Consider the following 20,829-nt stretch of genomic DNA (forward strand, 5'->3'; position numbering starts at 1 on the left):
CTAATTTCCTCTAAAAACACCCTCACAACAATACCTTGAATAATATTTGACCAAATATCTAGTCATTCTGTGGCCCAGTCAAGTTGACACATAAAATCAACCATACATAGTCGGAGTCATTTCAAGGGCTGGAGCCTCCATTTCCACCCCTGCTGCATGGTAAAGGTGCTTCAAAGGACTTCTTTCTTTTCCTATAACACATTGATCAGAGTTCCAAATTGCAAGCAACAGAAACCAAATCTGGTTAGCTTATGCAAAAAGGTATCTGTAGGAAGGACATCAGGTCACTGACAACATGGATAGGACAGTTGGCGAAACATGATTTGAATGTAGCGGGCATCCGGGGAGGCTAGGTGGTAGGAGCTAGCTTGCCAGGGCTCTACTACCACCAAATTATACATGGCCTCACCTCTGGACACTAAAGCCACACAGCTGCCATTGCTAAACCCCTGCTATGGATGTGAATCAAATCTCATCATTTATCTCTCTCTGCATTCCTCCTTCAAGGATCAGAGTCCCTGGTGGGAATGTCTGATTGGTCCAAGCAGGTCATGTGCCTCCGTCCTGATGCCAGAGGAACCATCATCTTTCCATTCTGGCTTCTTTAGTGGGGGTGGGGGCCTGCCTCCTGCCCTCCAACAGGGGATTCCCGACAACAAGGAAGTGAGGGGAAGCCAAAAAGTAGCCATTGTGCGCTGCAGTCCTGTTAGAACTGATCTGCTATTCATGTGATCGGTCAGTGCTTAGAATAAAGTGAACTCAAGGCAAACAAGCCAATTAGTAAGCTTGGCACAGGGGATTATAGTCAGAAGCAGGAAGCACCATCTGAGAAAGGGCAGTTTGCTTGCTTTTAGATGGCCTTAGTGTTTGAGTCCCAAGCAGAAATTTTGGAAAGGGTCCCTTAGTAAATTAGCCTCCTGAAAAGTACTTAGTGTACATTGGTTATGCACCTGGTGTGGTACGTACAAAAGAACAACCCTTGCGAGATAAATAGGCCCTCAGCCTCTACCCCTTCAACTTGCAGACTATTTTCACTTAGCAGGAAAGAACAAGGAGGAAACTGTCAGAAGCTGGCCCCTTGCTCTGTCTGGAGTTCGTTTCCCATTTCTCCTTATATCCTCTGGCCTTTCTGTCTCCCTATGCCCACAGGTCTCAGTTCCTGGATCAAAACTTGGACTCAGAATGATGCTAAGTGTGGACTGAGCCAGTGACCACACTCAGGAGTCTCTTTCTGTGGGAAAGGCTCTTCGCCTGTTTGGAAACCAGTTCCCTTTAAAAATCCAATGAAAGCTATAAACCACCCCCCAACTCCAAAATGTATGTCTTCAAAAGATAAAATTTCAACAAATTTAGCTAAATAATCTAATTGGCTTTCTTTTGTGATTCATGAATCAGGCAGCATCTCATCTAAAAATAGAGGCATGACAGAATTATCGATTTTTATAAAGTAGCTGTGCAGGAACAAGGAAACAGCATGATACCGAAAATGGATTGGTTAACTTTCCTTGGAAGGGTGAAAGCAGAGGGAGCTTCCTTATCTTCTGGCCAAAACTGGCCTGTTTAGAGATCTGGCTATTATGTCTCTCTCCTGATTTCTCAAGAGGTCAGTTAAACAACTTTCTGTTTGGTGACATGGAACTTTAGCGTGAGTGACTCCATTTTGGTCTGGTCTGTTGGAGCCAAGTGCAGGAGCTCAGTCCAAATAAGTGGTTGCCTATAAATTTTATTTAACACTTCACAAAACACCAAAAATTCTGCAAAACATTTGAGAAAGTTTACAAGCTTCCTGAAATTCAAAGGAATCTAAGAAGCCCAGATTAAGAATTTGTGTTCTGACATTAAGAAAAGAACAACCTTCCTTTCTTTACCTTTAAAGCATAAAACCTGGAGGAAAGGTCAGCTGTCTGCAGGAGACCTCTGGACTCAACCCCCTTCTGCCAGACAAGAGGGCTCAGAACCAAATTCACTAACAACTCAATGGAATTTCCTTCCCCTCCTTTATCAATACTTCGAGATACAGTCACTTCTTTGCTGCCCTACAGTTATAAACTGTTCAAGCTTTAAACTTTTAAAAATCCTCTGAATATCATAATGTGTTTCAACAGAATAGAATATCTAGTCTATTAAAATAGAATAGCTTTTGAGCAAGTAAATTCCTTTCAATGACCATAATTCTGTTCATTACCTGGGATCAATGCCGCAGAAGCATTCTTACCCTCACTCTCCAGTTCAGCTGCTTAGCAAATTCTATCCTTTCTTCCTTTAGAATGTTTCTAGAATCTAGCATCTAATTTCTGGGTTTTGGGGTTTTTTTTTTTCCCCATCAGGTCTCTACAATCTCATACCTGGACTACTACAGTCAACTTTTAATTTTTTCATCTCCCTCCAATCTATTTTATACAATAGAAGATTATTCTTCTTCAAAATGTCAATTTTATCAAATTGATGCCTTTACTGAAATCTTCCACATTTTTCACTGCCTACAGAATAAAGTCATAACTCTGCAGTGGAACACTGTGATGGTTTGTGCTGAGTTAATTTTGCTAATATGGAAGTACATTTCCTCAACTCCCTTCCCAAAGAGTTCCCAGATTAGTGTTGCCCAGAGAAGGAACTGCATGGGATTCAGAGGGCAGGGCGAAGGTGCAGCCATTGTCTGTGCCCTGAAGGTCAGAATAGTCCCAGCTTCACAGCTCGCACACATCGCTGTGGGTCCACCGGCTGTCGGCCGCGGTTCCTCGGGCTTCTGCCGGATCTCATCTTTCAGCTCCTCCAAGTCCAGGGCCAGGTGCACGTGCGGCTCCAAAGCAAAGGGCACCGACTCTCCTGCATGTCCCCTGTGTCATCTAGGCTGGAGGTGATGAGAGGCAAATGGGGACTCAGTTTGTTCCTGAGGATTTCAGTCTTCGCGGATCCCCGTTTGCTCTTGTCCTTTCCTGTTTCCTATCCAGCTGTTCTTCCTGACTGCCAACACCTGGTCTCTGGAGATGGTAGACCCAACACCAGACGTGAAGCAACCGCCTTGCACAGATCCCCCCACCACACCCCGTGATGGCTTCAGGGCTAAGCCCTGACTAAATAAACCACTTTGGTTCTGCTCCTCTGACCAAACCCCCACTGAGGCCTGGCCATTGCCTGCTTCACCTTTCTACAGACTTCTGCCCGGCACTGCAAGCAGGTTAGTCAACCAATTGCCCCAGACATGTGATGTGAGCTCCTCCTGGGCGCCAGTGCTATGGCCTTATCTTCCCCCGGCTCCTCCATAGTCACCTGAATTCCACCCCCTACAGGGTCCAACACAAGTCCTCCGTCCAGCTTCCCGTGACCACTTCAATCCCCAGTGACCTTTTCCTCCTGCCAATGACCACAGTGGAGCTTCTCACTTTTTCTCATGAGGGTAAACGTGGGAAATGAGCCCCAGGGTTCTGGCTGCTCCTGACACCAAGTCCCTCCAAGAATCGAGGGATTAATATCCATTAATAATCCATTTGCTTCCAACTGGAAAGTCTGGTGCAGATCTTTTTTCTGCAACACCAAGGTAAAATTTAAATTATCTTGCAATTAAAAGAAACATTATTGCACAGTGATCCAATATAGACTTTGGAGCAAATGAGGTCTGAATTTCAGTCTCTATTGCATCAGTTACAAGAGGAGATCCTGGTGCAAATTACTTGGTCTTTGTAAGCCTCAGTTTCCACAGCTATAAAAGGGAAATAATCTTGTCTGCTTCACTAGAGTGGTTGTAGAGACTTAATTAGATAATTTGGAGCAAGCATACAATGTCATGCATATAAATTTGCTAATAAGTGTTTGCTATAATTATTATTATTATTGTACATGTTTATTGAGTATTCCAACATAAGAGCCATTAATAAACTATTTGCAAGAAAATAAATGTGTAACATTGTTAAACACTTACCTTGGATTGGGTGCCAGATTACATACTTTCTATAACTTATTTAACTTTCCAGCAACCCTATGAGGTGGGGACCACTGAAATTTTTAATTTATACATGAAGACACCTCCATATAATTTACTTGGCCACAGTAGCATAGTGTTTCTCCTACCCACATGCTGGGAAATACACATGCTGTTTCCTTTGCCTAACATAACCTTTGGCCCTGCCCCACCCTTATCTTTGTAATTATACCCTCCTGACCAGAGCGCAATGCTAGGTGTGGCCAAGAGAGCCCCCGAGCAGGGAGGCTGTTTAAAATGAGTCACATAAATGGAAAAACACATGGTTTTTCCATCTCTAATGGTAGGAAGGCTGCTAATGACTCCTGTTATAGATTGAAGTGGGTTCCCCAAAAAGATACGGAAGCCCTAATCCCCAGCATCTGTGAATGTGGCCTTATGTAAACAGGGTTTTTACAGATGATCAAGTTAAAATGAGGTCATTAAGGTGTAGCCTAATCTACTATGACTGGCATCCTTATAAAAAATGAAATTTAGACAACAGAGATGGTCAGATATAGAGGAAAGATGATAAAAAGACACAGAAAGAATGTCACCTACAAACCAAGAAACTGCGGAGGCCCCCAAAAGCTAGGAGAGAGGCCTGGGACGGCTTCTCCCTGACAGCCCTCAGAAGAAACCAACCCTGCAGACACCTTAACTTTGGACTTCTAGTTTCCAGAACTGGGAGCCAATAAATTTCTGTTTTTAAGCCATCTAGTCTGTGATACCTTGTTGCAGAAGCCCCAGGAAGCTAATACAAGACCTAGTCATCTTTCAGGACCAGGGGCCCCTCCATGTTGCCAGTGTCCCTCCAGAACTCTGCTCCCCTGAGTTTTGGAACAAGAACTGACCATTCTTGAGGGCAGATACCAGACTCTGTATTAGCTGTTTTACATTCCTCATCCCATTTAATCCTCAGACAGCTCTACGAGGTGTTTCTACTATCCTCACTTTAGAGATGAGTAAATGGAGACAAAGAGTTGTTAAATAATTGCCCAGGATAAGTGATGGAAGTGAGATTCAAACCCACGTCTAGTGCCAAAGCCGACGCTCTATTTCCACTATTTCATTCCGCCTCCTTTTCCATCAAAGAGCAGATGATTCAACCTTCCAAATGTTCCTGTCCTCTGACATTTCTCACCTTCTCTACACTTCCCATAGGCGACTCCTATAGCTGCAAAAGGAAACTGAGAGGCAGGGTACTCTCTTAATAAGGCTGAACCCCTAGTCAGGGTCACCAAAAGTATACACTTCCCCATCTTACAGAGATATTCAAGGAAATCTTAGCTAATTAGACTGATTGCAGAGAATGTCAGAAAGCAATTGAAGAACAGGATTTACAGGATGTCTTTAAAGTTGCAATTTTATTGCTTTCAAGTATACATGAGATATAAAGTAGGCCAACAAAGTGCTGCCTGGGGGTGGGAATCCTTGGGGGATCTGCTTTAATGAATAAATAAGTATGTTTTTGAAATTAGCTTTCCATTGTTTATAGTAAATCCTCATGCAAGCTTGAAAATGGTTGCTTTCTTATTCATGAAAAGAATTTCCCTCTATTGTCTCACTTACCCTGCTGGGGGGGATGGTGGTATTGAAAACTGAAGTTCAGGGAAAGCCACTGATACAGAACCCACCAATCAGAGCCAAGGTCAAAGGGCATAAGTGGATGGTGCCAGGCCTAGCCCCAGGAGGGCCACAGACACAGGGTCAGATGAACGGGTGACCTTGGATCCCTGCAGGCTCAGGCATTGGCCCTACTTGCTCCAATGAGAACTTCAGAGAAGAGCTCCTGACCTACTAGAGACTTCATTGGTAACACCAAGGAGCTCCTTGACTTAATGTGCTGCTAGGCTTGGGCCCAGGTCCCTGTATGTTTCTCCTGACCCTAAACAAACTCTACCTTGATCACCACTTGTTCTGGATGTCCTTTGCTTGTCCCTGCCTTAGTGCATTCTATGCTGCTGTATGACAGAATATCTGGAACTGGGTAATGTGTAAAGAACAGAGATTTATTTCTCATGATTCTGGAGGCCAGGAAGTCCAAGGTTGAGGGGCTGCACCTGGCGAGGGCCTTCTGCTGCCTCATCCCAGGGCGGAAGGTGAGACGGAACAAGAGCACGAGAGATAGAGAGAGAGAGAGAATATGCACACAAGAGAGGGCCAAGCTTGCTTTTATAACAAATCAGTTCTCAAAATAACAAACCCACTCCTGCAATAATGGCATTCATCCATCCATGAGAGCTGAGCCCTCATGACCTAATCATCTTAAGGGTCCTACCACTCAACACTGGAGATTGAGTTTCCAACACATGAACTTCAGGGGACACATTCAAACCACAGCAGCACCCACCCCCAGATCCATTTCATTCTCTACTCTGCTCCATGCCCAGTCCTTAGAACTGCATCTTTGGACTCTTACTTTGTGGCTTCCATTTGGGTTCATCAATGTTCAGGGTATTTGTTACCCCAGATTCCTCAAGGCTGGGCCAACATTTGGCAGTAACTGAATTCCTCTGTCAAAGGGCAGAGCTGCTCTCTGGAAGCTCCATTCCTGAGCTCCAGTCTTTGCCTGGTCCCTTCAGTCCTGGCCTCCCCTTGCAGCTCTAGGCTGAGCAGTGGTTATAGTGCCCTGTTATTGCCATCCTGGGTCTTCCCCATTCCCTACATAGCTCTGCCTGCACCTCTGCAAAGAGACCCTTCATTAACTCTCTTCACTTGTTACTTTATTTTATTTTAAAGACAGAGTTTCACTCTATTGCCCAGGCAGGAGTGCAAGGGCATCATCTATCTTACTGTAACCTTGAACACCTGGGCTCAAGTCTCCCAAATGACTGGAGTTACAGGCATGAGCCTCCACACCCAACCCATTGACTCCCTGGCCCATTGACTCTCTTAAGTGTACTATCTCCCTTCTGCTGGGATCCTGACACACTACTGTATCTCTAGTACCTAGCACTTTGGCAAATAGTAGGTAATCAATAAATATTTGTTGGGAAAAAATTGCATTGACAGACGAGGAACAGATTTTGCTTCAGCTTCGAGTATTTCTGCTCTTCCTTGTCTCTCTTCCTAGCTTCTTGCTCTACACTCCTTCTCAAATTTTTGACTCCTCAGTCTTTGGTTTATGATCTTGCTCCCAAATTGTCCCCAGGAACTGAGAACTGAGGAGACAATAGCTTCGCCACAGTTACTCATCACCTCCTGGGAAAAGAAAACTAGAATTTGAAACTTGGGACATCCAAAAACCTGATTTCCTAAACCAGAGTTTGGATCCTGCCTAAAATGTCAGTGGAAAATGTGACACAAGTGGTTGGTGGGATGGAGACATCTGTGCGTGGAGGTCAGTGGACTGATAAATTAACAGTATGCCCCACCTGGCCTGAATAAAATGGGCTCGTGAAGGGGAATTCTGGATTCATACACACCGTGCCTGTGCACTTCTCCTTTGGCGAGTTAGCATGCCAGCCATCTGGGATGAAAGGCTGTCACATCTTCTAGGCCCATAGTGACGTGCTAAAGGAGAGAGGTCAGCTGCCCCGGGCCCTTCTTTAGGTAAGGCCACAAATGCCAAATCAGGGCATCCGGACAGTGAAAAGTGATTGGACATTATTTCATATGAAGTTGATTATCAGGGATCGGGAGTAGTCAGCAGTATAAACAGGTAAGAACACATTCACCTGGAGCTTCTAGCCCTAATAGGGGAGAGATAGGGAACCAAAGGCTCAATTATTGATAGAAAACTTGATTTCTGTTTCTTTTATCTTGATGGTTTTTACAAATGCCTACATAAACACTGTTGTAGCAGGGGCATTTTCTGTGGCTTTTAGAAGAAAGTATCTGTGAATCTCAATCCCCTCATATCTTTTTGTTTCTGTTCCTCTTGATGTAAGTATTTGCTGAATGTCAAGGACATTCCCTGGAGATGGAGGGTCCGAGGAGAGGCGTGACTGCCTTCGGCCTATCAGACATTTGTAGCAGGTACATGCTGGGGACAGCAGTCAGCTGAGAGTGAATTCAGCCTGGATGGCAGTTCTGGCTCTGCCACTGTTCATTAGCTGTGTGGCCTTGACCTCTCCGCATCTCGGTTTCCACATGACTACAGCGGGGATAATCCCTACATCATAGCTTTGTCGGGAGGATTAAGTCAGGCAACATGTGCCCAGCACCTAGAACAGTCCCCGGCCCTTCGTGGGCCCTCCGTAAGCGGCGGCTGCAAGGACCGCTGGCTGCAGGGCCTCCCGGCATTGGCCGACCACAAAGGACGTGGTGATGGTGCATGATGAAACGAATCCCCTTTGTTTTCCCCATCCTGACAAAAGAAGTCCCCTGGCTCTTGCTGGGTGTGAAGCAGCCAAAGCAGAATGAGCACTAAGAGCCCCTTTTGTCCTGACCGAGGCCTCATTTGTCGGAGACAAATGCTGCTCTGGCAGTCCTGGAAGCCTGGGCCACTGTTACAAATCTGTTTGGGTTGGAGTAGCACCAGTTCGCCGCCGCGACGCGTCCAAGCTCCCGGGCTGCCCGAGCGCAGCTGTGGATTCATTCAGAGCGGCCCTGCATGCGGGGATCCTGTAACCGGGGGATTTAAATTCAGAGAATCAGCAAGTAATTTTGACGACCTTGCTCCTCTCTGGGTGGAGGCTCCCTGGGGACTCTGGCCTGCCGGTGGGAGGAATGACTTCCGGAGAGACTGCCCAGGTCCCAGGAGCAGCGCTATTGGCGTTGGAAGGGAGAGGACCTGGCAGTCTTCTCCCTTGTTGGATGCTCTCGGAGCCTGCGCCTTGTCCACGGGGTTTGGGGGAAGCCACTGTTTTTGCTTCGTAAGTTGTTAAAGAGAAGAAAAGGCGGGACTTTAAACCAAATTTAATAAAGGAATTCATTAGGAACAGTTCCTCTTTCTGCTCAGATGGACTACAGACTCGAAGACAAGGACAGCTTGGAAGCTGACTTCTGGGGCAGAGCCTCAGGCCTCCCAGCACATACCCAGGTCCGCGTGTGTGGACCAGGCTGGCACCAGGCTCCGGCTGGCGGTGCCACACAGCCACACCCCTCTGCACAACCAGGTCCCTCTGCACAACCACGCCCCTCAGCACAACCACACCCCACTGCTCAGGCACTTTGTGTTCCCACTCTCCTACTTAGAGAGCAGGGAACAGTCAACAGGAACAGAACCATGAATCTACAGAACTTTACTGCAAGTGAATTCACGAGCTGTCTTTAAAAATATTTTTAATTTATTTTTATTTATAATTTATAAAATATATATTATTATATTTATTTTTGGTAAAACATATGTAACATAAAACTTACCTTTTTTTTTTTTTTAACTCCCAGTGGGTTTTCTTTTTCTTTTTAAAAAAATTTTTTGTAGAGACACAGTGTCAACATGTTGCCCAGACTGGTCTCAAACCCCTGGCTCCAAGTGATTCTCCCACCTTGGCCTCCCAAAGTGCTGGGATTATAGGCATGAGCCACCATGCCTGGCCCCCATCTTAACTATTTTTAAGTATACTGTTTGGTAGTGTTTAGTACATACACATTGTTGTGCAGCCAATCTCCAGAATTCTTCATCTTGCAACATTGAAACTCTCCACCTGTTAAACAATCCCTCCCCATCTCCCCATGCTCCCAGCCCCTGGCGACCACCATTCTGTTTCTGTGAGTTTGACTACTCTAGGACTCAGATAAGTGAAAGCATATGGTACTTGCCTTTTGGTGACTCGCTGATTTCACTTAGTGCCATGTCCTCAAGATTCATCCATGTTGTAGCATGTGTCAGAATTTCCTTCCTTTGTAAGGCTGAATAATATGATGTGCTGTCCTTTAAAACTGCAGTTTTGTGGTTAGGGATCCTGTAAGTATGAGAGAGAGCAGGCTCGGTCCTTTAGGGTTTGAGGTTTTTATAAGCCTACAGAGATTGACTCTTTTTATGGGTTTCCATCACCCGTATTTGTGTCCATCTTCACCTACTGCCAGTCAACCAATCGACAGATTTTATCATTGACTGTGTAGAGATCCCTGGGCTGTACCTGCCCTTTCTACCAAGTTCTGGGGAAGACCAGGCCCTGCATCCAGGGGAAAAGGGGACCCAATAACAGGGCTGCTCTGACACTAACTAGTGGTGAGGTCCTGGGCAGGTGGCTTCCTCATTGTGAATAATACCTCCAAGATAACATAAAGGTGATATTATAAATTCTTTCTAGGTTGGGTAAAGATTAAATTAGAAAAAATATATATAGTAAAGTACCAAGCGTGGTACCTGGTAAGTTCTCAACAAATGAACATTAAATCTTAACACAAACCAAATTAAAGATGAGATTTTTCTTTTTATTGAGCATAAAACCTAGACAGACTAGTGGTTCTTCAGCTTTTTTTTTTGAGTCAGGGACCCCTTTGAGAGTCACATACATGCATATACAACATGACATTGAATTTCTGGGAATTCTTGAATCTGGTGATGTCCATCCATAGACTTCTGGCACAAGACCAGGGACCTGGGATCAAGATGGCAGAAGAGAAAACATCCCTAGCAAATGCAGATCATGTTTTGTGAAGAGTGAACAAATATGGCACAGAGTCCTGCAGAATGCTAAAGACACACTAATAGACAGGGCTAAGAGAATCAGGTGGATCCAATCAGGAATGCTTCATGGATATTCAGAAATTTCCTAAGAACTCAGCATTTAATTTTCATTCTACTGTGGGTGGTTCACCAGTCTTAAGATTTCTCGTTCACTAACCACCCTCTGAAAGTGCTTACCCTTGTGCTAGCTACACAATGTAAACACTTATTTGTGTTTGTCTTGTGGTTTGGTTGAGTCAATTGCTGGTACAACCTTTATGCATTCTTCCTCGGGTCATATGCCCTGGAGAGCCAGTTTGTTGCTGAGTGCCTCTCCCAGGGCCCCACAGACGCAACCTTTCTAATGAGATTGCGAGTTAAAATCCATCTGGGCATTGTTTTAAACTTTCAGATACACCATGGTGCCATAAGATGGAGTCTGCTCTCAACTGATTTAAAGCCACTCCATACATGTCTCTATGGAAGCTTAGCACAGCGTGGACAAGTATGGCCTTGCATTTCAAGGGAAAAAATTTTCTTTAAGGGTTCAGATCACTTCGTACTAAAATCCAACTACCAGCCTCTGCCTCATAGAGTTATCTGTCTCAAATTCAAGACCAAGGAAAACCATGCAGGGAAACCCCCCTGCATCCCTGCCACCCTGACCTGTTCTCCAGCAAGTCTAGGGCATGGACATCTTGCAGCCAATTATGCAAAGTGCTAGTTGTCATTTCAAGCCTTCTTTCCTTGGCGTCATGCCAGCTGCTCTTACAGATACCATTTCTACACCCTCCCCTCTGTGACCTGGTGTGAGCGTTTTACTAAATTTCAGTATTCCTTGTCATCACTGCCGCAAGTATAGCATGAAAGATTTACACAGTAACATAAAGCCTGTTGTCTAAGCAGGTAGGGGAAAAACATACAGGGAGCCTAATCTTCTAATTGCCCAGGAACTGGCAGGTTACCTTGCTCACCAATTATAGAGCCTTTGATTTAAGTCAAATAGCAAGTCTATTAAATCTGATACCTCAGAATGGTTTGAGTAACCATACTGTTATAAACTACTTTAAAATGGCAGTAATCTGAAGAATCCAGAGCATGATAAGAAACAAGTAGTCCACTCACGCGGCCAGAACAAATAACACAACTGGCCCCAAATATGTTAAGCCTTCCAAACCCAGAACCGCAGAAGAGATAGCATTGATCAAAAGGATTTCTACTCTTTTTTTCTCTCTCCAAAAATCTCAATTTCAGCAAAGTCAAGTCTTCTCAGTGGCAATACAAAGATGCCAGGGTTTATTTTTTGTTTGATTTTGCTTTTAAACTAGTACTTTTCTCCTAATCATAAAATGGATTCATGCTTCATGGAGAAAGCTTGGAAAATGAAAACACAACAAAATAAAGTTACTTAAGATCTCGCTAGCAAGACTACTTTAGTCATTTTAATGTGTGTGTTTTCAATCTTAGGCAGACTTCAAGTTCATCCTTTGATTCTACTACTTAGCAGTAATTTCGCCACCAAACAATAACACAAATATAGATGCCAAAACAAAAGGAATGAAAATGCCTCCTGTAGCCCCAGAAACATATCAAAAATTGATGTTCATTAAGGAAAGCTTTAAGGCCAGATCAGAGATGAGCTATTTCTTCAAACCTCAAATAGAGAAAATCAGCTATCTGCTGATATCAACAGAGAAATCCAAGAGAAGCTACTAAAACACAACTTTAAATTAAATTTCAAACAGTTCCAAAAGCAAGTGTCATTGAGGAAGGTAATACAGTTAGAAAAGACACAGGTACACTGTGCAAAAACAATGTATTTTTTGCAGTGAGTAATAAACTTCTGATATCTGTAGATTAACGTGTCAAAGATAAAATGATTGTTTATATGAGTCACATCTATTTTATTTTCTTTCTATGTTATGCCTCCCTACATTTAAAGAGTGTAATAGTTTTACAAAGATTATTATGAAAAATAGCAGTTATCCCACCCACACTCTCTCCTTTTCTGCTTGCCAGAGGCAACCATTTTCATATCTTTTTACCTGATTCTCTTGGCATTTAACTCCATACTCCTAAATAGCTTATTCAGATACATTTTTTAACCTAATATTTTGATGGCTTTTTATTAAATGAGACAACCAAGATTATTTCTTACTTTTTTTAGATGAAATCACTACACTTTGACTTTCTACTATGGAAGATGAGAATTTAGGTGTATTTCCACCACCATCAACACACACATGCATCTTCTCAATATAGTTATCAATCTGTCTGTGTGTATTGTATAATCTTTGTTTGATCAATAACCAGTGAGTACATTGTTATAATATTCTCTCATTACTTTTCTGCACAATTTTGTTTTCCCTGGAGTTAATAATTATCGTCTCCTTTGTTTGCTTAGTTTTGTATGTACTTGCCCTTGAGTAAACCTCAACCTCTCAACCAGTGTAGTCAAGAATTGTTTAAAGACATCCAATTATCTAAATTAAGACATTCAGATGCATCAACTACACTGTCATTTTCATCCTGATGCTCTCTCTCCTGGAAATGGTGATTGCCCCAGTCTGATCTGGTTGCCCTCATGCCTGGCACACAGGCAACCCACCTTCATCCTGAGGGTCCCTTCATGTTATATCCTCAGTTTCCTAAAATTTGTCTTCCTCTTTCTTCATTAATTCTCCCAAGAGATTTTTTTTTTTAAAAAATTGCTTGGGAATTAAACATTTTGAGAGCCGAAGATGTTTTTGTTGTACCCTCTCACTTGATTGCTATTTGACTGCAGATAAAGTACTAAGAATTTTGATGGCGTTGATCCATTACTGTGCAGATTCAGAATTGCTGTTGGGAAACACAAAGCTATTCAGATTTCCAATCCTTTGCAGGAAGCTTGCTTTTCCTCCCTGGAAGCCTATAGGATCTTCTCTTGGTTTAAGCGGTCAGAATGTTCATGATGCTTACCTTAATGTGGTATCGTTTTCACCCATTGTTCTGGATATTTCAGTTTTGTGACATTTTCTTGAGTTAGTAATGATTTTATCCCCTCTATTTTTCTAGTCTTATCTTTTCTCTTTCCCCTCATTTCTGTCTTTTTGTTCTACTTTCTGAGATGTTTTCTCAACTTTATCATCCAACCCTTCTAGTGAGTTTCCATTTCAACTACAGTGTTTTTAATTTCCAAAAGCTGTCTTTTATTCCCTTGATTTTTAAAAACAAATAGTATTCTTTTCTTGTTTCATGGATGCTTTCTCTGAGAATATCAATTTTAACTCTTCTTTCTTACATGGCTTCTGTTTCTCCAAGTTGTTTTTTGCTATTTGTTTTGGTTTCCATCTTTATTTTTAGAGGTGTACCTCAAATGCCTAGTGACTCTTGGTCGTCTGCTCACATTTAAGAACAAAGCATTAAAATTCTGATTAGAAGCTCTCAGCACATGCATGGGGCTTATTGAATAGGGGCTTCAGTGTAAGATGACCTGGTTGAGCCATTTCCTTAGAGGACCTCTGATACTAGTAGTTTTAAGTCTTTCCTCTTGAACTGGACAAATTCCCCAGAGAAGGACGATCTGATCTTGTACCTGGAGGTTATAGGCCTTGCTGTCAATTTTCTGGAAGCTTAGTGAGGGAAGAGACCTGGGAGTCAATGCCCATTTCTATAGTATCCCTATTGTCACTGTGCCCGGTTTTCCCCAGGCCAGAGACCCCCTCTTTTACCCTCTCTAGAAAGTAACACTCACCTACTGCTGGGATAGATGAGGAGCAGTCCCTGGGCTGTATTGAGCAGGAGAAGATAGCTAAAGATCAAATTGCTTCTTAATTAGACTTTTAATCAATATTCATGTTTCTAGTTTCACCTTCAAAACCATTTCCATAGATACCTGTACCATGGATTCCTGAGTCTTTTGGGTGTCTCTGTAAAATTGCTGCTTTTTTTCTTTTTTCCGATTATTGGCCTAAGATTCTACCCCCACAGGTCAGCCAGATTTGTCAACACTCATCCATCTGCTTACCAGTTTCCAAAATTTGTTGCTGTTAACTTTTCTTTCCTGTTGGGGTTATGTTATGTAAAAAATAATGCCATTTAATTGGGGTTCCAGAGGGAGAAACATAGGTGCATGAACTCCTAGAAGCAGGGAATACTTTTAAGGAAGAGAAATCACAACAGAAAAACTTATCACAAAAGTTCCAAGGACAATACACTAAGGGGAGTGGAGGGCTACAAGGGAAAATGCCCCGTGCTTAGCTCTTTCTCCTAAAGCTGAATGCAACTGAAAGAGAAAGAGGAAACACCTCACAGTAGGAAACCAGAGTGGGAGGAAACTTTATTATGTTGGGTGATTTTATCTGCCCCAGCCAATAAAAAGAGCTGCCATTTTCAGATTGCTTCTGTCTAAGTATTTCTACAGAAATTCACCTACATTAACTCACTTGACTGTCACAAGATGCAAGAAGGCAAGTCAACCTCTCCAAGATTATAGAGATAATAAATGACAGGGTCAAAACTTAAACTCTTGTCATTCTACTACTATACTTATGTCCCTGGGCCTTATTCATAATGTGGCACTCACAGGCCCCATTTCTCATATGATACTTGAAATTGATCAGCCGTCTACCTCTATTTTCCCCACAGTTCTCCCACGCTTCACTCCCACTAACACTGTGCTTCACATTTCGTATTTTCCCTGCAGTACTATTTGCTTTCTTTCCTTCGTTGACATGCTTGTTTGTTTCCTTTAACTTCTTGTTCTCCAATTAATCAAGACCCATATTGCCGACAAGATGATCAGGGTGTGGTTCTTAGTGATGTTATGGATAGTGTGACTCGGTCCAAATAACATCTTCCAGTTACTCTGAGAAACTGAGCAGATTAGAAGGAAAGAAGCTTGATTTTTATCTTTGCCAAACATAATAGATTAATAGCTAAGGACAAGAAATGATTTCTTTTGTGTATTGTTATTAACACAAAAAATGAGTTTTGTTTCTGAGTAATTAGTTTCTAGTACCTGCTGGGATGAGCCAGAAGTTAAGCTTTGTTGGCACTCTGGCTTTATCCGATTTTTTTCAATTCTTCCCCAGGGTTTTGCATTTTGCTACTCGGGTCTTCTGCTTGCTGTCCTCACAGCTCTTCCCAGAATGAACACCTTCAGCTATTAGTACTCTGAAGGATGTGGAAGGTATGGTTTAGCATAAGATCAATGAATCAATTCAATGAATCTTCGCAATGTCTCTAGGTGCCACTGGGCACCACGCCAGGCCAAGGGTGGCAAAAAGGGAGAAGATAAACGTGGGAAGAAAAGGTAAAGAGATAAAAGAAGGGAGGGCCAGAAGAAAGGGAGGAGGGAAGAGGAAACAAATAGAACAAGGGGTGCCCCGGGTAAAGCGGCTAATCTGGTGATGGAGGAGGCTCCTCCACATCTGGGTGTCCCACTGGGGACAGGACCAAAGGGCAGGAACTCTTTACCTTTCATTGTGGCCATAGTCTGGCTTCCTCAGTTCTTCTCTCATTGGTCTGAAGCCATCTTATTTGCCTTTTACCTTCAAATATCAGTCACTGCAGCAGCTTCTGGGCACAACTCAGCCCTCAGATGTGACAGGGACAGCCCACAGAGTTTCCACAGTGGAATAGGATGCCTGTGGCCAGCCTTGCACCCCATGCCTCAGGCCCCCCACTCATTGGTACACCCTCCACTTCACTGCTTGGGTTGCCTACTTGGCTTTCGAATGCATTTGAGGATGGGATGCCTGGCTTACATCCCTTGTGTCCTAATCCCTATGTGCCCTTGTAAGTACCATTTTATACGTGCATGTTCTTCATTTACCACCAGATCACAAAGTCATTAAAGGCAGGAGCTCCCAGGAAATGCGCCTCACCACCACTCGGCTACCCCACGGCTGTAACAGGAGCCATTCGTATGACCAGTAGCTGCCATTTATTTACTGAGCCCCTAATGTGTGGCAGGGCGTGTTCTAAACACCTTAAATGTGATAGTTCATTTAATTCTAAAACACAAAGGGGTTTAGATGAGGAAACTGAGGGGCAGAGTGATTAGCTTGGCCAAATCAATACATGGAAAGGCTGGGACTCCAACCCCTTTGGACACCACAGCCTGTGTGCTCGATCACCACTCCCAAGGACAGTCACTGCCATCCACTGTGGACATCTACCCAGTTAATGAAATTGGGAAATTCCTGGGGAAGTCTGAGAGTTGAGGCCTCTGGATTCCGATTCCTACTCTCTCGTTTTCTTAGCTCATTTCTGCTCTGTAAGAGGGAGCATATCAGGCAAACAATTTATGGTGCACCTCGCGGTTTCTGTTTCTAAAATGGGAAGAACAGAGCCCTTATTCATCTGATGCCCAGAGAAGCCTCTTCTGTTGATTATGCATCTTTTTGCCAAGAGCCAGTCGGGGTCGCAACTCTTCTAAAGAAAAGTTGGAGGTGGCTGGGCACGGTGGCTCACGCCTGTAATCCTAGCACTCTGGGAGGCCGAGGCGGGTGGATCGTTGAAGCTCAGGAGTTCAAGACCAGCCTGAGCAAGAGGGAGACCCTGTCTCTACTAAAAATAGTAAGAAATTATCTGGACAACTAAAAATATATATAGAAAAAATTAGCTGGGCATGGTGGCACATGCCTGTAGTCCCAGCTACTCAGGAGGCTGAGGCAGGAGGATCCTGTGAGCCCAGGAGTTTGAGGTTGCTGTGAGCTAGGCTGATGCCACGGCACTCTAGCCTGGGCAACAGAGTGAGACTCTGTCTCAAAAAAAAAAAAAAAAAAAGAAAGAAAGAAAGAAAGAAAAGAAAAGTTGGAGGAGACCCTAAGCAAAATGAAACAACATAGCTTTCAGAGCAAACAGCTTACTTACTGTGTGAAGGCTTGGGACATGTTCCTGGTTTTTTTCTATGATGCCTTTGAGCCTTGCAGGAATGCAACACACCAGAAATAGCTCTCCAAGCTATTTTCTTTAAGAGAGTCCAGAAGTTTGCAATACAAAAGTATTTGGAATTGCTTTTAAGCGCCAGGTATTTAGTCATCAACTTAACGACATTTTTAAAAATTTTTTTATTTCAGAATACATAATGACTTATTAATAAAGGTTTCCACTACTTGTAAGTGAATGTTATTAACAAATCCTATTTAATCAGTCAATATAATCTGATTAACTGGAATAAAAGAGGCATCTAGATTCCCGGTAATTCTCTGAACCTGCACTACACTAAGGGATGTCTGTGCTGCAGAGCAAAGTAAAAGCAGTTTTTGAACTTGTGTGTGAGAGGTACAAGCCATGCCCAATACCTTTCCCAGGGCGTTGTTGACTTCTTCACTCATCCATAGTCATCAGAAACCTCGCCAGGGGCCCTGTCTGATCTACCCAACTCCTGCTGGAAGGATAGCTCCAGTTCCACTGCCTTCCCCATTCGTTTTGAAGTCACAGAACTGTGCAGCCTCCTCTGGGCCCCCTGTGGCTGTGATGGGGAGGAGGGGGCAGTGGTGCTGGAAATAGCTTCTGTTTAAGTCACAGGGGCAGAGGAGTAAGGGCAGCCACCCAGGGTCACCATCCGATGCCACCCTCAGGGGCCATCTTCTGGGATCTACCACTAGAGGCCACCACCCAGGACCCCTACCTGGGCCACCACCCAGGGCCTCTACCTGGGGCCACCACCCCAGGGCCTTTTGAGTCAGAGCAGCTCAGGCTGCCTGTTCCTGCCTTTCCAGAGTCCGGGATCTGTGGGTCACCATTTCCCATTCCTCCCCAGCAGTTTCCTGGGGTATTCAAGCAAACGACTTCTTCTCCATTCTCAATCACAAATTTGGGCAATCACTGGAAGAAAAAATGGAAGAATCAAGTAAGAAGACCTCAATAACTTCACTTTAAAACTCCCCAAATTCAACGTCCTGATGTACTTTTGCAGTTGTATTTGCCATAACCTCATGTCTTCCCCGCTAGGTTGCCCTCATTGCCCCTTTTGTATTTCCACACCCCTGGCCTCTGCTCCTCCCAGACCCAGAAGGTCCTCTTCCCCATGCTCAGAATTGGCTGGGGACATGCAGAGGGGTAGTCTGTGCCACTCTTTCCCAGCCCCCTCTCCTTGCATTCTTCTTCAAAATTCAGGCCAGATCTCACCTTTCTGGCTCATTCTTTGACAAATTAGTCTTTAGGAATTTTTGTTCCTAAATTTTGATACTATTTCAGGGAATGAGTTAGTAATTTAACATGCAGTGAGCCCAGGTTGTTTACCATCCATCCTCAGGGTTGAGGAAACAGATAAAGAAAGCTGGGGTCCCGTCCTAGGAAGCTTCCAATCCATCTAGCGGAGAAACCTACTGATTCGGGTCTAGATATTACAGCATGGCAGGTGCTAATAGTTACGGTACAAAATTGTGGAAGTGCTTCCCAGCGGTGAAAGAAAACTCACCTGCACTGGTCAGAATTGAGCACGAGACGCATCATCAGTGATAATAACGGGTACCCCGTGTCGCGGACCTTCATGGAGGATTCAGCCAGGTTCTGTTTTGACTCAAGCACCCTTCAGCATACAGTTCGCAGTATTTTTATTTGGATTTTAAAAAAATCTCATAATAAACGACCCTTCCTTTTCCCCCTCTTGTTTCTGATGTAAAAGCTCTTGGTCCTACACATTATCACCCGTCACCGGTGTGCGCCGCTTGGGTCTAACGCGGGATGTGAACTGTCGCTGGGAGGTAACAGTACCATTCCTAAACATTGCCACCCTGTGGCCACAGGAAGGTACAACAGGAAACGGCCGCGGCCACTGCCGGAAGTCAGGCCGGCACTGCAGTCACCCGCCACCCTGCTTCCCACTCCACGTCCCACCCTGGACAATCACTAGCAACCGTGAAGATGAGTTCCTGACTTGGAAACGCTGCTCCTCAAAAGCAGGAGTACCAGGAGGAAGGCCAGACCCCACCCCCCATGAATTCAAATGCTCTGCGTCTTGGGATGGGATACTGGTCGGGAGGGCGGATCTGGGGTAGGCTACAAACCAGTCACCTCTTCAGAAAGCTCTGGTCTTGAGAAAGGTTGTAGAGAGCATGTTCTCAGAGGCTGCCCCTCTTTCCCAGGCAGGAGTTGCCACCTTCTGTTTGAGTAAGGCTGCTTGGAACAATGTCACAGATTTTCAAATGTCCCCAGGAAGCCCCTTGCACCTGGTAGCCCTGCCGTTAGGCCCTGCTGACGGCGCTGTCCACGCCCGTGGGAACCGTGAAGAATGCTTCCTGGCCAGTGGTGCTAGCACGGGAGGAAAGGGGTTACAGAGTCTGTCTGCCTCTTGATCGATGTGGGTGATTGTCACTGGGGGTACCTGGAATTGAGCCTGGCAGCCAAGCATGGGGAGAAGAATGGACGCCAAGCTCTGCTGCAGCACCTGACCTGCTCTTGACACTTGATAGGAAAGGATATTCCCTTGGGTCATTGCGTTCGCTGTCGGTACTACCCTGGTCTGGCTTAGGTAGCCCAGTCAATCCAGGCTGTCTTACGTCTGTGATGGGGTCAGGTTTCTTTGCTGTGAGTCATTTCCTCCACTCACACAAATGGAAAAAAAGGATCAGGCACATGTTTGTTTGGTCAACTCTGTAGCTTATCACACAAGATGATGAGCACATGACTTTGTCAGGCTGCAAATTTATTGGATTAACTGCTGATGGACAAAGAAAATAATCTATGCCAACCTCTTCACTAGTGACAATAATGACAGAAAAACCTTACCTTTTCATTGTGCTTTTTAAACTATGTATGTACTGTGAGATGCAGATATTAATTTTTTGGTTGGGAAATTGAGACTCAGGTTAAATTAACTAGAATAGAGAGAATGGAGAGAAGTTTTACAATTTTAAAACAGCAGATTTGTTTTCTTCTAGCCTTGAGTAAAAATAATTAGTAAAGATAAAATGAAAATTGATTACTTTCTCTTATGTAACAGAGAATAGTAGTAAGAGTCATGCCCATGATTGGAATTCCCACATTTATTTGATTAAATGATACAGTTGTTGAGCACCTGTAGAGTATACTGTGCAGACTCTAAAATTGTGGGAGCTTATGACCTAAACAAATACCTCCAGTGCAAGGCAATTGTGTGATCAAGCACTGCATACATTGCAACAGATCATTGCTATATGGCACTACAACAGCAAAAAGAAATAATTCCAGCCATGGTCATCTAGAGACCATTATGGCAAGAGGGAGATTTTGATATGAAAAGACCCAAAATATTTTAATGAGCAAAGCCAAGAAGGGGGGAAAGGCATTCCATTCAGAAGGAATGGCTTGAGCATATCTTTCCTGAAGCAGGAAA

Source organism: Eulemur rufifrons, chromosome 4, assembly GCF_041146395.1.
Source record: "Eulemur rufifrons isolate Redbay chromosome 4, OSU_ERuf_1, whole genome shotgun sequence".
In the NCBI taxonomy this organism is placed as follows: Eukaryota; Metazoa; Chordata; class Mammalia; order Primates; family Lemuridae; genus Eulemur; species Eulemur rufifrons.